The sequence below is a fragment of the Canis aureus genome, chromosome 20 (assembly GCF_053574225.1).
Source record: "Canis aureus isolate CA01 chromosome 20, VMU_Caureus_v.1.0, whole genome shotgun sequence".
Classification (NCBI taxonomy): domain Eukaryota; kingdom Metazoa; phylum Chordata; class Mammalia; order Carnivora; family Canidae; genus Canis; species Canis aureus.
In genome coordinates this window covers 50,021,279-50,039,071 of record NC_135630.1, presented here as the reverse complement: position 1 = coordinate 50,039,071, position 17,793 = coordinate 50,021,279, and the positions used below count along the sequence as shown (strand labels likewise).

General features: G+C 35.1%; 1 protein-coding gene and 1 pseudogene across 10 annotated transcripts in view; one reads left to right on the top strand and one right to left on the bottom strand.

Moving 5' to 3' along the window:
- Positions 1-10,720, bottom strand: part of LOC144291351 (large ribosomal subunit protein eL8-like) — a 40,561-nt pseudogene extending 29,841 nt beyond the window's left edge.
- The window catches only part of LRP1B (LDL receptor related protein 1B), a 1,828,472-nt gene that overhangs the window by 1,017,806 nt on the left and 792,873 nt on the right, over positions 1-17,793 (top strand). The gene's annotated exons all lie outside the window — the stretch shown is intronic.

Genomic DNA, 17,793 nt, shown 5'->3' with positions numbered 1-17,793 from the left:
TATTGAAGTGTGATTAACATTCAGTATCCTATTAGTTTCAGTCGTGCATTGTAGTGATTCAGTATTTTATGCATTATGAAACAATCCTCATAATATATCTAGTTATCATTTGTCACTGTGCATGTTAATACAATATTAGTAACTATATTCTCTATGCTGTACTTTACATTCCCCTGACTTTTTTCATGACTGGAAGTTTCTACCTCTTAATCCCCTTTACCTATTTTGCCTGGCCCTATGCCCTCTCCCCACTCTGATAACCAATAGTTTGTTTCTAACGAGTCTGTTTCTGTTTTATTTTGTTTGTTCATTTGTTTTTTTAGATTCCACATGTGAGATCCTACAGTATTTGTCTTTCTCAGTCTGACTTATTTAATTTGCTATGATACCCTCTAGGTCCATTCATACTGTCTCAAATGGCAAGATTTCATTATTTTTATGGTGAATTAATATCATATATATATATATATATATACCACGTTTTTATCCATTCATTTTTATGCATTCATCTATAAATGAACAATTGGGTTAGTTTCATATCTTGGATTGTTTTAAATAATGCTGCAACAAAACATAAGGGTACATATAAGTCTTTGAATTAGTGCTCTTGTTTTCTTTAGATAAATATCCAGAAGTGGACTTTCTGGATTTTATGGTAGTTCTATTTTTATTTTTTAATTTTTATTTTTTTTGGTAGTTTTATTTTTAGTTTTTAAAGGAAACTCATGCTGTTTCGTTTTCCATATTCACTGCAACAATTTATATTCCTACCAATGATGTACTAGAGTTCTCTTTTTTCCATGTCCTTGCCAACACTTGTTATTTTTTGTCTTTTTGATAAGAACCAATCAGGCAAGTGTGAGGTAATATGTCATTGTGATTTTGATTTGCATTTCCATGATCATGATATTGAGCATCATTTCACATAATTCTTGGCCATCTGTATGTCCTTTTTGGAAAAATGTTCATTCAAGTTCTCTGCTCATTTTTCAATTGGGTTGTTTGTTTTCTTGAAATTAAGTTGTTTGTAAGTTCTTTATATGTTTTGGATATTAACCCTTTGTTTGAACATAGGATTTGCAAGTAAATTCTCCCATTCAGTAGCAAAATGAAAAGACATTTTGCTGATTTTCCCCCCACTGTACAAAAGCTTTTTAGTTTGATTTAATCATATTGTTTATTTTAGCTCTTGTTGCCCTTGACTGAGGAGACTGGTCTAAAAAAAAAAAAAAAAAAAAGTTGCTAAGATTGATGTCTGAGAGCCTACTACCTATGTTTACTTCTGCAAATTTCATGTTTCAGGTCTTATATTCAAGTCTGTAATCATTTTGAATTTATTTTTGAGTGTGGTGCTAAGATAGTGTCCAATTTCATTCTTTTGCATATAGATGTCTAGTTTTCCCAACACCATTAATTGAAAAGATTGTCTTTTTCCATCATGTATTCTTGCCTCCTTTGTTATAGATTAATTGGTCATATGTATGGGCTGATTTCTGGACTCTATTCTATCTCATTGGTGTCTGTTTTCATGCCAGTACCATACTGTTTTGATTACTATAGCTATGTAATAAAATATCATCTTTCTTATATTGACAGTTGTACAACTCACCAGTCTTAATAGTGCCTTGTTGACAAAGTCCAGAGTTTTTCTAAGAATTCCAAATTCTATTTTGTGAGTATATCTTGGTCTTAGTTGTATGTACCCTCTTAGGTGAAAGAAGTCCCTCACCATCCCCACCCCCAATTTGGCTTTTGTTAAAGATCACAACAAATTGAGAAGCTATTTACTACAATACCCCCTTTAAAAAGTGACATGAATGGGTTGTCAATCAAAGATATTCTGAAGATGTCAAGAATTAGTGAATAGTTTTGTTGATTTTTTCCTCTGTGTGTGTGTGTGTGTGTGTGTGTGTGTGTGTATGCATGTGTTTTTCTTAGTTTTGTCATGAATAAGGAGTGCCGGCTAAGAAGCTCACCAGCTAAGAATCTGTTAAGGAGCTAACACTTCTAACATTCCAGGACAAAAGAATGCTGTCATTTAAGCTCAAAAAATGCAAAAGCATTACAATTCTTTAACTACTACAAGATATTAAGGAGACAATAAATATTATGCTGACAACGAAAAACATGAGGAAATTGTTCTCAACAGAATTGACAGCCTCTATGTCAAAGCTGAACATACTTGATACAAAATGATTTGCTTATCAAAATACCTCCTTGAAGAAAGATGTTGCTACAATAGAAAAAGAGGAACCAATAGCGATTTTGTGCAGTTTAAAAATAGTGTTTATAAAATATATCTTCTATATTGTTTATTTAGGCCAGTCCTATTGGTAAATATTTTTAATTAAAAAAAAGTTTTCCCCTAAAGAAAAGCTTCCGGTTCAATTATCTTTTTTTTTCATGACTGTATTGTCAAGAATTGAATAAACTTACACCTTTAAAATGCTGTCTAGTGGCAAAGAGAATGCAACTATTAGTAAAGAAGTACACATAAGGAAAAATTTTATTCTCTCTCTGCTGAACAGCAGAGAGAGAGAGAGTGAGAGAGTATGTGATGGCACAGCTTCCTAGAGCACACTTTTATCCCAATTTAATTAGTCGATCTGTGAATGAAGCCAAGATTAAATTCTGTTCCTGCCACAAGTGAGACAAGCCAATCTGATGAACCACACTGAGTGAGCAGCCAAGAAATGACATTGCATAAAACAAATCTTTTAAATAATCCCTCTCTTATCAATGGCAAACCAATTATGTTTATTACTTTTAATGATTATTGTAAAAAAAAAGAGAGAGAGGTCTGTTGTTGTTGTAGATTATAATTCTACTCTGGATGATTTTCAAAGAACTTAAAGTTTCTTTAAAATTTTCAAGTCATATAACATAAATTTGTGCATAATATATTTTTTTTAAAGATTTTATTTATTTATTCATGATAGACATAGAGAGAGAGAGAGGCAGAGACACAGGCAGAGACACAGAGCCTGAAGCAGGCTCCAGGATCGAGCCCTGGGCCAAAGCCTGGCACCAAACCGCTGAGCCACCCAGGGATCCCCAATATAATCTTTTCAAAAAAGATATTTAGAGTTCCATTTTCTGCCTCTGCATGAGGCAGCCTCTCAGATATAAGCCACTGCTGACATTTATTTCAGTATAGATCATAAAACACCAATGTTAAAAAAAATTCTTAAAATTTGGTTTTAACAAAGGTTGGAATAAATAAAAATGGAAAAACTAGTTTGCCTTTGGTTTGCTTTATCATAAGCATGATAATATAAAATTAACAATGATGAATCAGAATACAATTAGCTTGTAAAACGTGTGATAATTGACAAGAAAAGCACCTTTAGTATAACTATTACTTTATACCAAAAGGCATATATTTTTAAATCTCATCAAGGGTTTTCATGTAATCCTTAAGACAGGCAGTTAGGTAAGCTACAGCCATTTAAATGGCTCAATTAGTTAAGTGTCCAACTCTTGGTTTTGGCTCAGGTTGTGATCTCAGGGCTGTGAAGCCAGTGGAAGTCAGGCCCCTTTCTTCATTGGGCTCTGCATTGAGTGTGAAGCCTGCTTTAGTTTCTCTCTCTTCCTTTGCTCCTCCTTCCCACACATCCATGTTCTTTCTCTCTTTCTCTCTAAAAAAGAAATAAGTAAAAATAACTAATAAATGGCTCAAAATATTAATTTTGTATCAATTTGGTAGGACCTATTTATGACCTACCAACATAAAAGCATTCTTGGGTTAACTATGTTTTGTATGAGAGTCATACATTCCCTTCCCTTTTCCTAGACTATTGAGACCTGAATTAATTTGCTTTTTTTTTTTTCATGCTTTTCCAACAGCTACCAACCACATATAATTCCTTCCGTTTGCTAATATTTGCAACAGGTTTAGAAAACAGGGAGAAACTGAGAATGATAGGATTTCAGAGTTCACCACATGCTATTAATGTAGCAAGAAAGATATGAGTGAGGACAATTGTGTTTTCAGTTGAGATAATCCTTTTACTTCCTAGTTTGCCCTGTTCCTCAGTGAATTTGCAATTGAGAGTTGATTTCCAGTAACCCTTTAGTATCAAGCTCCTGATATGGCCTGTGCAATAGAAACTCAAGAGTCTGAATATAAGTTTACTTAAAAAAAATGTACCTTCTCTGTTTCTCTATGGCTGTGTTCATAGTTATAGGAGACTTACAAGTCTAAGGAATAATATCTATCTTACTTTCACTCATTCATAAGACTCTACTATCACTAAGGTTGCATGGAGGAAGGATATGGATTTGCTTGCAACTAACCTCTTTGAAATTCCGTCTTCTATCCCTTTAAGAAATAGATGAGATTTCTACATACATTCTTTCCTCATAAATTTTATGATACTGGATTGCAAAAACATTAAAGAAAGTTGCATAGCTTTGTGATTTTTAATTCATCCTTGGTTATAGCTATTGTGTATGTCATCTTAATATAATTTAGTGAAATGCATTTTAAGTCATGACCAGAGAATCTTTTAGCCTTGTGGAACCATTTTTATGTGCTCTATCCCTTTTGCCATGTGAAAGTATCATTCTCCTTATTGCAGAAATGCTAAGGCAAATAATTACTCTCATACATCATTGATACCAGGATCCTACTTTGGGGAAACACAAACTTTTGGAGAATTTGGGATAAATTAAAAAAAAAAATTAGTCTGGTTAAGAGAATAGAAGAGCATTTATTAATGTAGTGTGGCTCACAGAACAATAATAACTAGCATACTGTTGCTTCCTAGCAACTACTAAAATGGAGATCCTGAAGAAGGTTACTATAAGAAAAATGTCACTCTCTGTGTTGCCATTTACTTATTCATGGATTTGTGTATTCATATTCCATTCATTCAGTCAAATACATAATCAATTTATTGAGTAGTCTCACTCTACTGGGACATAAATATAAATCAGTTTTATTATTTTCTGATCATTGAATTCAACTGTGTCCTGTCAAATATGCCTTTTCATTCTCTTAGCTTCTTAAGAAGATCTCATGCTTTGTTTCAGTTACCTTACATTATTAAAAGGCTAGCCTTATCCCAAACTACAATTTCATATTAGACTTAAACTTCTTCTTCCTGTCCCCTTTTCCCAGCATGTCTGAGACATGTGGCTATAGGGAGTTGAAGTAAAGATGGACCTAGTTAATGAGTTCATTTTTCTCTACTTGATGAGCATCTTGTAAAGGAAGTAGTGATTTTGTTCTATGATCTTTTCTCCTAACCTTCCTCCGCACAAGTTGTGGGGTGGAGAGTAGAAATGTGTGGGAGGACAAGGAAAGCAGGATTATTATATAACTAGTTCTCTACTGATGGTGTAACATCTTCCCAGGTTTTTCTTAGTATAGGTCTAATTTCATTTTCTATTAGTTGCCTCTGACAATGTGATTGTTTCTGCAGACTTGGTTCATTCAGCCCTTTGCTGTGGTCCTCTAAGTCTGTGAGGGCTCTTGTAGAGAGGAGTAACAGCATGCATTGCATCTTCAAAGCCTCTTTCTGTTTCTGTTTTTTCAGACCTCTTCACAAAGAGTCATTGCTGAGAGTATGAAGACTCTTACATACTCTCAGCATCCTTCATAAAGAATTATATGCAGAGGGGGTGGTTCGACATATTGTTTTTCCCAGGCACACTGTCCACGAAAATCTCAGCAAGCCTCTTGTTTTCATGTATAATTCAAACATCAGGGAACATGGCTTCAAATGCTCTGAGAACACTTGCACCATGCTCTTCTCTACTCTGCAAGGAGCAGCCCCATGTGGACCTACAGTTTTCCAATTGAACAAATAATCAGCCCTGGAATAAGAGGTCAGGTGTCCTAGGTACTCCTGATATTACAAGTGATTCTGTTGAGTTACCTCTTTGTCATATTTATCTTTGGAGGAGAGGAATACACACCTTTATTCTACCCTCTGGGGTCGCAGAGAGTAACTTCTAACACCAACATGATGATTTCAGTGATTTCTGTTGATTCCGTCTTCCCCTTCTCTACCCTTTACATTTAGATTGAAGATGGAGGAAAATGTGTTTGAGGGTAATGATGTTTGAGGGAAAAGATGTCGGAAACCTCTTCCAGTGCCTTAAGTTAGACAAATGTTTATTGCTTTTAGAATTTGCTTTTTCCTCAGTTTATAACTACAGGTTTAAGGAAAAGCTCCATTCATTATGCTGTGGCCTGAGATTATTGAACACTTAACTCTGTGCTAGACACCATGCTTGTCTTGGCCTTGGCAATGTTTACTCTTAACTTGGCAGTGTTGGTCATGCAAGGTTCTTCTCTATTTCTCCTTGTGGGCTTTTAGAGTCTGGTAATATTTGTTTTTACATCTTGGCTTTCTTTTGGGAAGTTCAGTATTAAGAGACAGATAATCCAGGAGAAAGGATAATGAGACTGGCTTCCAGAATGCATGCCTTATGCTGGGAAATAAAGGAAAAATAGTGATTATTATTCAGATAAAGTCATGTAGATGAGGGTCAGTATATCTTATTAGTAAAATTAATTAGGCAATCTATGCAATATTTAAATTTTAAAAAGTGTTAACTATGACTATTAAAAGCTTCAGAAAATATAGGTGAGATTTACTCTCCATTCCACTTGAGTCACTAGCATACTTTTCATTTTCCCATACTCTTGCACATTACATGTAGGCTCACACTTCTAAATTTGTTCCTTCTTAAGGAATGTATCTACATTTTAAGAAATAATTATGCATAATTCTTCAACATCTAGTGAATTTTTCCTAGTGTCATGTACATTTATCTCAAATAGTAGCAATCTTTTAAGACCTGGTATATTTGGAAGAGGTTCCAAGCTCAAAACTGGGACTTTTGATAGATATGAGTTTTATTTATGTTTTACTTTCTACATGTGCTACTAATGTAATTTCAGGCAAGTTAACTAATCTCGAGAAACTTCAACTTATTTGTAAAATGGTGGCTACTGATACTCATTCCCTAGTTTTCATTGTTGTTGTTGTTCAGAGATTAAATACACACAGAGATATATTCTCACTCACTAAGCCCAGCATTTTGCCTGTTGAAATGCTCACAAAGGAGTGGCTCCTCTTAGTAGTAATGGGATAATATGGTACTTGGTATATAAATGCAAAAGCTAGTCTTTTGTTTTCTGATTCTGTTGCTCCTTTGGTCACTCCTCAAAGTTTTCTTTCATCTAAATCTCTAGTATGTCCATATTTTTAGAATATCTGAATTTATTATGGAATTCTTCTGGCATTTGATCTGGCCAGTAAACCAGATTTTTTACATTAGGCTCAATGCCCTCAGCATTTACACGTGGGGGGTAGTTCCCATAGGTCTACCCAGTTGTGACAATCTCAGTTTTTATTTGTTGTTGAAGTCTTACTAGTGGCTGCTAAGGTAATTTCTGCCTTAGCAGAAGAGCATAAGTCTGTGACATGTATGTATGATAGTTAGGTGTATGCATACATGTGCATGTGTGTGCACATGCACTCATGTGCAAGCTTTCTACAGAAAGCTATGAAATCTAGTCCCATTGCTTCATAAGAACCAGAAAATAACAGATATCCAGTCTTCATGTGCATTTGAACTATTAGAGAAAGCCCTGTCCTCTTCTTGCTGTACTGCGTTCAAACAGATTTCTCCAGTGCAATTAAAATGCTATTTATCACTTTTCAACAAAAGATTAAAGAAGATTTCACTAGAAAGAAATGAATGTGCTGGTGTAAATTGCTTGATCTATTTGTGCTTTACCTGCATTTTAAAGAGCTGCTCCTATAAGGAAAACAAGATATATTAAGAGCTTTTTCAGTCAAAGAATAAATTACAAATATTTACTGAGAGCTGATTATGGGTGAGACACTGTGTTAAGTGCTATACTTAGGCAAGTCCTTTGGCACTAAATTTTTTTAAGTGGGTTTTAGAATATTAATTTTTTACAATCATGGTGCATTTGGAAAGATTACTATTTTCAGTGTCCCCTGGACTTATGTTTTTACCTGAAACCAAATGATCCTTAATTTTTTAAATGGCCTTTGAACACTTAGGAACTGAGCAGCTAAATCAGCTCTTAATGAGACATATTTTAATGGCTATTGAAAATATCAATTAGTAGTCTTATTAAATTCATAGGTGAGGAGAATATCATATTAAGCATGTTAGATTTTTTTACCCTTAATTACCATGGCGCACTGAGGTCTGAGGTCCTCATATTAGCTAAGATGCTATTTCATTACAGAGTTGGAGTTAATAGCCTGAAGAAAAACAGTTGAGAAGACTGAGCATCAGTTATGGGAGAACAGCAATTCTAAAAGTACTCTAGAATATATTTAATGTTTCTGTTACCATAGGTTATTTTTAATAATGCCTGAAATAAAAATAAAGTAGTACCACTTGATGCTGTGCAATAATTATCTAAGTAGAAATTCACATTAGCTGATTTCAAAGAAGCACTTTAGCATTTACAAGGATGAATGCAGGGTATAATTGAATACTCTACAGATATCCAGATAATAATAAATAATTGTTTTTCTTGTTTGAATCCATGTATTTTATTTTCCTGTCACACCAAAACATTTTTGCAAACTGTTTCAAAGATAGAATATAGTGTAAATTAGAAATCTAAGTAGAAAAAAAAAAAAGAAATCTAAGTAGAGGCAAATTTTAATTTCTAATCTCCCACTGTATTTTACTATAGATTTATAATTCTCAAAAGCCTTCCATGTTTATCTTACTTGATCTTCACAAGAATCATTGAAATGTGAAGCACATTTTTATTATGACCATTTCAGGGATGAAGAAAGGGAGCCTCGAAGAAATTGTATTGTCTGCTCAAGGCCATGCAATTAACTCTCATCATTATCCCCCAGGGATTTTCAGCTTAAAATATTTAAAAGAGGACAGCTATCATTCTTTGACAATTTATTATTTAACAAACGTAGTTCTAGGTTCATTTAATTTGTTAATTAACAGTCATAACATCTCTCACAAAATAAATTTTATCTTTGTCATTTTATAAATTAAAAAAAAAGTTTAAGAACTGCAATAATTTGTTCTTATACAAACCAACCTATTTATAATGAGGAAACATTAAAAAGTTCCTTTTTATTGTCAATATTTCTCAGGAAGAAAATATTATTGGGAATTTCACTCTATCATGTAACAGAGAAAAAATCTCCATTTTTAAAATAATGGTACTATATAAATTGTTTAAAATTTTAAATTTAAGTTATTAGAAGGTAGGCAAGATAAAATATTAATACATGACTTTTCTAAAATTAATTGCATGCCACCTGTCAATTCAGTTAAGTTGAACTTTTTAAAAATTTTTCTTTTCTCTCATCTCTTTCTTCTCTTCCTCTCTCCTTTTCTCTTTTTTGAAACAACATCAGTTGACAGATGTTTGCTTAATAGAGGCTTTGATGGCTACTTGATAAAGAAAATAACTGGTAGGGAAACTTTAGAAATTTCAGAATTTGCAAATTATTATTTGTTACTGCAGTTTTTTTGCTTGTTTTAAAAATTTCATGAAAGCACACAGTCTTTTGATCATGAATAAATCAACACAGAAAGATTGATTCTCCATGTTCTCTTGAAAGATTGTCTTTGAACAGAGTTTAGTGGTTAACTCCGTAATTATATAATGAGATTAGAAGGTTAAAAAATATGTATTATATGAAAACCTGACAGCTTTTAATTTTCTTAGAAATTGATTGAGAGCCCACTGTATGTCAGTTTCTATGCTGGAAGTGCAAGATTTTGATATGTACCAAAGTACCTATCATCAAGAATTGAATAGTGAGCAATGGCTTGCCCCTCTCAGGAATATATATTTACAAAGGCCTCCTGCTGGGCTGTTCTCAGTGAAAGGTCAACTTTAATTTCTCAATTCATGTGAACTGTTACTTCCCATACACTACCCAAAGGCCTCTGGAACTATATTTCTGTCTACAGGCCTTATTTCACATGACAAAATATATACCAGAATCACTTAACTGAGAATAGACATTATTGTGGACTTAAGGGTCTGTTTTCAAAAACAAAGTCTAAGTTTTCTATATTAAAAATGTCACTTGATTATATAGCTAATCTCACTTCTGAGGAACTTCAATAAAAGAGAGTTTTTGGGAAAAAAAATGTAGCACCCTGTATTTTGTATGGGTGCTCTCTCTAGAAACTCTGCTGGTTGGAATGCCTTTGTTCTCATGAGAGGTTTAATAACTGCCTTCTGAACCTAATTTGATTGAGCATATTTGATATGGGCAGCTTTAATAGGAAAGAGATGTTTATTCTTCAAGGTCCAACTCTAAATTAAACCCTCAGTTTTAAATGGCACAGAAAATACTCAGCAAATAAATTACTAGCCGTTACTAATACCTGAAAATAAATCAGGAAGAAAGAAATGAGAAGATAATAAGAGAGTGGTTTGAAGAATGTAGCAGGGTGGAATTATTTCATATCTCTTCCTGACCAAATGGTCCTCCTCAACCTGGGGTAATTGTTTTCATGAACTTGCAGGGCTTTTGTGAGCAGTGTGGAAAGAACATGAGAAGGGGGATGGAGCCAGCAAGGGAACACCTGCGTGGCCAGCAATACCTGCTGAAATAGTAAGAGCTAAGGGTAACTGGATGGTACAGGCAAGCAAATCACACTCGTGCCGAGAACAGATGCTCTTGTTGCTACTTGAAAGTCTGTCAAAGACTCTTCTTAACTGCACCATAGTGCAATTAGGATATAAAGAAGACAGTTTGATTTGGGTTAGGAATTAAAATAGACCTAAATCTGATCAAGATGAGAACAGAATAAGAAGGAAGTAGAAAGATCCTGGTGAAAGTATACCACAGGAAGAGTTCCTCAAGGTCTCATTAGGAAAAAAAAAATAATAATCTTAATAGAATTTAGTCTACATTATGTATTTTGTCTACCATTGTCCAATATTACAATAATATAATTATTGTATTATTGTATATTATTGCATTGACATATAATACATGTCATTATAGACTTCATTTCAGTTAGTACCATGGGCAAAAGCTCATTCTTTCGTAGGTGGTGTTGTAAGGGCTTATCTGCCCTTATCTTTGGGACTGATAGACTAACATATTTCAGCTCTTATAGATTATCCCTCATAATCTGCTCCAAATTTTCCTTCAAAATACTGCCTCTTTTCCTTATAGTATTTGTCAGTAATTCCTTACTATAGCTATTTTACAGTTGTCCATAATATCACTGAATCTCTAGAAGCCAAGCAGTCCTTCATCCTTGGAGTGTGCCTCCTTTTAAATTTAGAATCCTTGCCTGAGTTCCTAAACAGCAGCTGCACGTACAGAGACATGGGCCCCATGATAATGAATATCTTTCTCAGCAGAGCCTGGAACAACAGGGAGACGGGTGTGGTGTGTAACCTAGCAATTTCACACTTTCAGGGAGAATACTTATTAACCAAAAAAGGTCAGTTGGAAAGGCTTGATGGTTTTAGTTATTTATTTTGCTTCTCCGAACATAGATGAGCAACACATACCTAAGCTCTTGTCTCTGGTCTACCTACGTAGCTTTAATTATGCCATACGACTTCATCTGCGTTCTGCTTCATCTCAAAGTCTGGAAGCCAGATGAGGATACAGTTGGTCTCTAAGATCTCTTCAAACACTAAAGTTAAGTGATTTAAGGCATTTTTTGTTTCATCAGCATAGTTTTTAGATATAATATTATAATTATAAGGCTTGGGTAAGATAACTCTTTTAAAATTAATGTTAAGGTTAAAAATAGTTAAATATAGTATTTTTAATATTTAATACCACTTATTATTTTAGATTTTTTAAAGTAAACATAGTAACCATTTAAAACATGTTTAAATGACCACGTGTTTAAAAGACTTTTAGTACTTAAAAGTCTTTGGACCTATCCCACAGGTACCAGAATGTGTGTAAATTATTTTGAAACTTTTTAATGTATTTTAATACATTCTCTTTGTAACTGAACAAATATGAGTTCACTCCTTGGTGAGTCAGAAACTGCACCAAGTTTAGTTGTCTGGCAAAACTTTTATTGACAGCAAATAAGGAGATCACAAAAATGGCTTCCAAAGCTGTGGACCAAACCCTCCAAGAGAAAGTGAATGGATGAGTTCCTTTTGTTTAGGGTTAGAATGAATATTTAGGCAAGGAATCTTTGTCATAGGATATAGAGGCAGGCATAAGGTCACACAGGCACCCTAAAAGAAACCATGCCTGTATATACATTCTATGTTATATAAATGCACCTGGGGCTCCTCCTTGAGTGAAAATTTTAGTATTATTTTTAAAGATTTTATTTATTAGAGAGAGAGAGAGAAAGAGAGAGAAGGAGAGCAGGCACAAGCAGGGGGAGTGGCAGGCAGAAGGAGAGGCAGAGGTAGACTCCCCACTGAGCTGAGACACCCCCCTCCCCTACCCCACCCCACAGGGCGGGATCTCAGGTGCCTGAAATCATGAACTGAGCCAAAGGCAGACACTTAACTGACTGAGCCACCCAGGTGCCCTGAGGTTTTAGTATTCTAAAGAGGTAAAGGTAATTGTAGATCCTTCCAGAGGTTACTCTACTGTTCATCTTCACTGGCACAAGTCAGATTTAGTTACAAAGATCTGGGAGGGCCAGGTGGGCAGAAGCTCTTGTCAGGGCAGTCACCATCACTTAGAGAGTGGTTTTTGGGTTTCCTTTGCCTGAATCAAGAAGAAAGCCAGAAAGAAGAGCTTAGGGAATGAGACAGGACAATTAGGGAGTACAAGCAGGTGGGCAATAAAGGACAGGTCTTGGGTCTAGCTGGTGACATCTTCATGCCCCCCACCTTGGGAGTATTCTAAGTTCAATTCTTGCCATCTATTTGGTTTTCTCTAAAAAAGACATCACAATGAACCTTTTCTTATTTAAGATTTTATTTGTTTATTCATGAGAGACACACAGAGAGAGGCAGAGACATAGGGAGAGAGAGGAAGCAGACTCCCCACTGGGAGCTTGATGCAGGAGTCAATCCCAGGACCCCATGACCTGAGCCAAAGATAGATGCTCAACCACTGAGCTACCCATGTGCCCCAAAACTTTTCAAATATTAACAATATATTGATTTTTCAGTCACAAATTAATCTCTTTTACCCATACCCTCAACTCTCTTGTCCTCTCTTTATCTATTCTCTTCTTTTGGCAAGATAGCTAACTTGGTCAAATTCAACTCTCCATATCTATACGCTGGTATCTAGGCAGTTATTTATAGACAGAAGAAGCAGATAGCACATGAACAGAAAAATGGCAAACAAAATATGGAAAAATGGCAAACAAAATAATGTTCATTATTCTCATTTTAAATTATTAAACACAATTGTCTGAATAGATGACATTATAGCCCGGAAATTTCATTACATATTTTCTTCCACTACATCATTTCACATGATCACTCTCTTTTCAGTCTTCTACCTCTTCTCCAATTTGTATTCTTCTCTGACTTTTCTTCTTATTTTAGTGAGAAAATTTATGCTGCAGAGGAGAACTTCCATATGCAACTACCTCCTATCAACCATCTCTATTATATCTAAATTACTCTGCTTTTCTGCTTGTTATTTTGAGAGTGCTGTCTATGCTCCTGTCTAAAAGCTAGCTTCTTTTCCTTCTTTACTAGTTTTCTTCCTCCCTTGGCTCCTTAAAACATTATTTCCTCTTTATATTGCATTGCATTTATTGTTGTTTTTTTTTTTAATTTTCTTTTTTTTAAAGATTTTATTTATCCACGAGACACACACACACACACACACACACAGAGAGAGAGAGAGAGAGGCAGAGACAGAGACAGAGACAGAGACAGAGGGAGATGCAGGCTCCATGCAGGGAGCTTGATGTGGGGACTGGATCCCAGGATTGCGGGATGATGCCCAGAGCCAAAGGGAGATGCTCAGCCGCTGTCCCTGCATTTATTTTTTTATCTATCATCCCCATAGGTTACTAGCATGCCTAATATTTCCTAATGTGTTACCACCCACCCCAAAAAAGGATCCTGACTCTAGTTACTCTTTTCTCTGCTTCATAGAAAAACTCATTGCAAGAGTTGTCTCTACTCAATACCAGTTCCTCTCATCTGGTTCTTTCTTAAACCACTTCAACCATGATTTCTCTCTTTTTCATGGAGACCACTCTCACCAAGGTCAACAATCAGCTGAATCTGTCTAAATGAGAAGATCAATTTTCATTTCACATTTTACTTGAACTCTCATCAACATTGGTCACAGTCGATTACTATCTTTCCCCCTTGAAATATTTTCTTTCTTTGACTTCAGAGACCTTACTTCGTCCTGGTTCTGCTTCTGCCTCATTGGCTACATCTTCATAGCTCCTGTGTGTTCTCATATTCCTGACTGGCAAGTCTCACAGTGCTCCAGGTTCATGCTTTATTCACTCTACCTATACTCACTCGTTAGGTGAACCCACCAAGTCATTGCTTTAAATAATACTTATTACTAATTACTCCCAAACTGTATCTTTTATCTAGACCCCTTTCTTAAACGTCAGGCTTATATATCCAACTACCTAGACACGGTTTCTTTTGGGTATCTTAAAGGCATAACACATTTAATAAATCCAAATTTGAACTCCCCTACTCAAATATAGTAACTCAGTTTGTCATGATGTTTGAGTCAAAATTCATTTCTTTCTTCCTTTCATACCTTGAATCTAATAAAATAACAAATTATGTCAGCAAGAATTTCAAAATATTAAGAATCTAACTTCTTACCACCACCACCTGTAACTCTTTAGCTGAAGCCATCATTATCTTCTTGCCTACATCACAAGAAAAACCTTTTCTTAACTAATCTCCTAAATCCCACCCTTACCCTGTTTTCCTTATCACCATAGTCAGAGTGATCACTTTTAAGTACAAGCAGATCACTTCTGCTTAGATGTCACCTCTCCACTAAGAACCTTCCAGTATTTTTCTGTTGTATTCAGAGAAAAAGTCAAAGTTCTCCAAATGGCCTACAAATCTTTACATTATCTGGCTCTGATCGTTCTCCCTCTCTGTGTTTATCTGACCTTATTTCACACCCTTCTATTCTACCTTAATTACGTAGAAGACACAAACAAATTGAGATTCTTGATTTCAGGAGAAAATAATTATTGACTAAACTTCACTAACCCAGCTGCTCCACCTTATCTACTATCCTCCAAACAAAATTGCTTAAACTTACTGTTTTCTTTTCCCTTAAAAATTAACATTATCAGAAGCTCAAAATACAATCTAAGGAACTAGATATACAATCTTCTATCATTTTCTTACTTTTCATCTTCAATATTTACAGTCCAATCCTTTCGCTTATTAGTACAGGCCCCAGTTTTTCACATGCCTAACATTTATTGTGACAGTATGAATAATTCAATCTAACCCCACCCCCCCATACCCAAGGTACACATTCAAATTGAATCAACTTTTTAAAAAAGTGATGGAAGACAGCTTCCAAATATTTCATTTAATTCTTTAGTACAGTATCAATATAATTAGAGTGTATTATGTTATTTCTCATGGAGGTACACCACTTTGCCTTTATTGAGTTGTAACCTGGAATAAAACACAAAAACTGGATTTGAATCTACTTTTGTGCCAGGATTCATCAAATTGATAGAATCCACATTAAAGAAATACAGAATATTGAAACCTTTAGAGAAAGACTTTTGAGGGACTCCCAGGTGGCTCAGCAGTTGAGCGTCTGCCTCTGGCCCAGGGTGTGATCCCAGGATCCATGAGCGCACACTTCTGTTTTCCTTTCCTTGTTTCATTTTCCCACTCTCCTACCAGTGTTTTCCTTTAACTCCTAACTTTCTCTATAATCTTCGTGTCTGGGGAAACCCAAAATGAGATACACATACCAGAATACATTGAAAAGATGCTAACCCTGTACACAAGTCAGCATATAAAACTAAAAAATACTTGGAGGAAGGGAAACTTATACGTTTTCCATCTAAATAGAATCCCATGCTTTCATTTTCTGGATTTGCCATGATTTACATGAACAGCTTTATTTACTTTTCTTCAAATACTATGTAAAATATCATTTTAGGTTTTCATTGTTCCATATTTATTTTCAGACAGTGAATTAGATTCCTAAGGAATATATTTGCTAAGTATTGAGATTGAGATATTTAGAACTGGTTCTAACAATTCCACTAATTTTAGCCAGGTAGGAAAGGAACAGAATTTGGTAGTGAAATGAGGGAGACTCACACACCGAGAAAGACTTCAGAGAGATTCAAATTACAGAAAACAATGCTCAGCATTTGGCCTCCAGGAATAACAGCCCACTGTGCCTGAAGGGTTGCTATGAATATTGTTGCTGCTGTTAGCCTTCCGTTCAATCTGTAATGGATTTTAGACTATATATGACTGCATAACATTCTAAGGATATCCAGATGTTGAGAGAATATTGCCAGGTAGTCACTTAAAGTGTTAGAAGTCTTTTATGGCACTCCATTTTCTCTGAGACTGTCTATAAAAGTCAGGGAAAAAGCTTTATAAGACTGCTAAAGATATAACATGTATGACTTTTTTTTTTTTTTAAGATCTAGACAAATCTCTTTTACGTTGTCTCAGAGGGCTATGCATCAAGCTGGCTATAGCCCTTGGGTGTTGTCTTCTAGCATAAGTTGCAAAAGCAAAGCATGATATTGCTAGCCATTTTGACATTGATTTGAAAGGACCAATACGTTTATTTTCCCATTTTGGAGCACCCTAGTGCTGTTTTCTCTTTCTGACAGTGCCTGAAACAAGGCAGAAACCATGTTCTGTTTACCTTGCGGTTCCCAGCAATGCCTATTATAGTGCCCTCCAAAGAGTAGGCACTCAATAAATGTGCTTACTGACAAAGGTAAAATGACATTAGTCATCTCCTGGCTATGACCTTGTAAAGGGAATGTAAGTCCCTCTCACCACACGTAATAGAAAACTGCCTGTGGCCACTAATGGATGAAAAGTTTTTAGTAGCTACATTTGGGTGTTCCTTTAGTAATTTCCAGGTCTCGAGTCCTCATTCTGAAGCAGAACTTTTTAAAAAGGTGGCATGAGAACAATATATTGTCTTTAATTTTTTTTTATTCCTCTTTAAGATTTCAAAGGGGTCAAAACACTTCTCTATGGAAATAAGAAGAGCCCCTTTGATATTTTATACGGGAGTGCATAAGGATTTCTATATTCACGGACCTAATACAATTCTAACAGTCTACCCAGAGCCAGATTCCCTGCTATGTAGATTAAGCATGTGATAAGAAAATGTCTTCCTATTGTTGTTGCCCTAGAAGAATAACTGGGTTTAGTTTTAGAAAACTAGGGTTTAAGCCTACCTCTGTGTCATATTATGTAATTTTGGACAAAGTATTTAAAGTATTTAATTTCTTTGAAGTTCAGTTTCCTTAATAATACTGTCTAACATCAAAAGCTTGTTGCAAGGATTAAAAATAAGGAATAGGAGAGAGCATCCCCAGTAGCTCATCTATGAGAATAACTGTAAACAGAATTGTTGTCTGAAGTTGTATATGCTGAGTCATTTTCTGGGCTTTGCACACATCTCTAGTTCATCTTAAATCAACCTCGCAAACTCTCTTCCTTCAGGTCTCTTCTCAAGGTACATACTCTAAAGTTTTCCCTAATTCCTCCTGGCAGCTGTAGGCATTCCCGCCACTTTAGAATCATGTTCATCTCAAATGCTAATTGCTTGCATAAATGATTCCTATTGCTCTCTGAGCTCAGAAACTGTGTCTTCTTATATGTCTAGCTCTGGT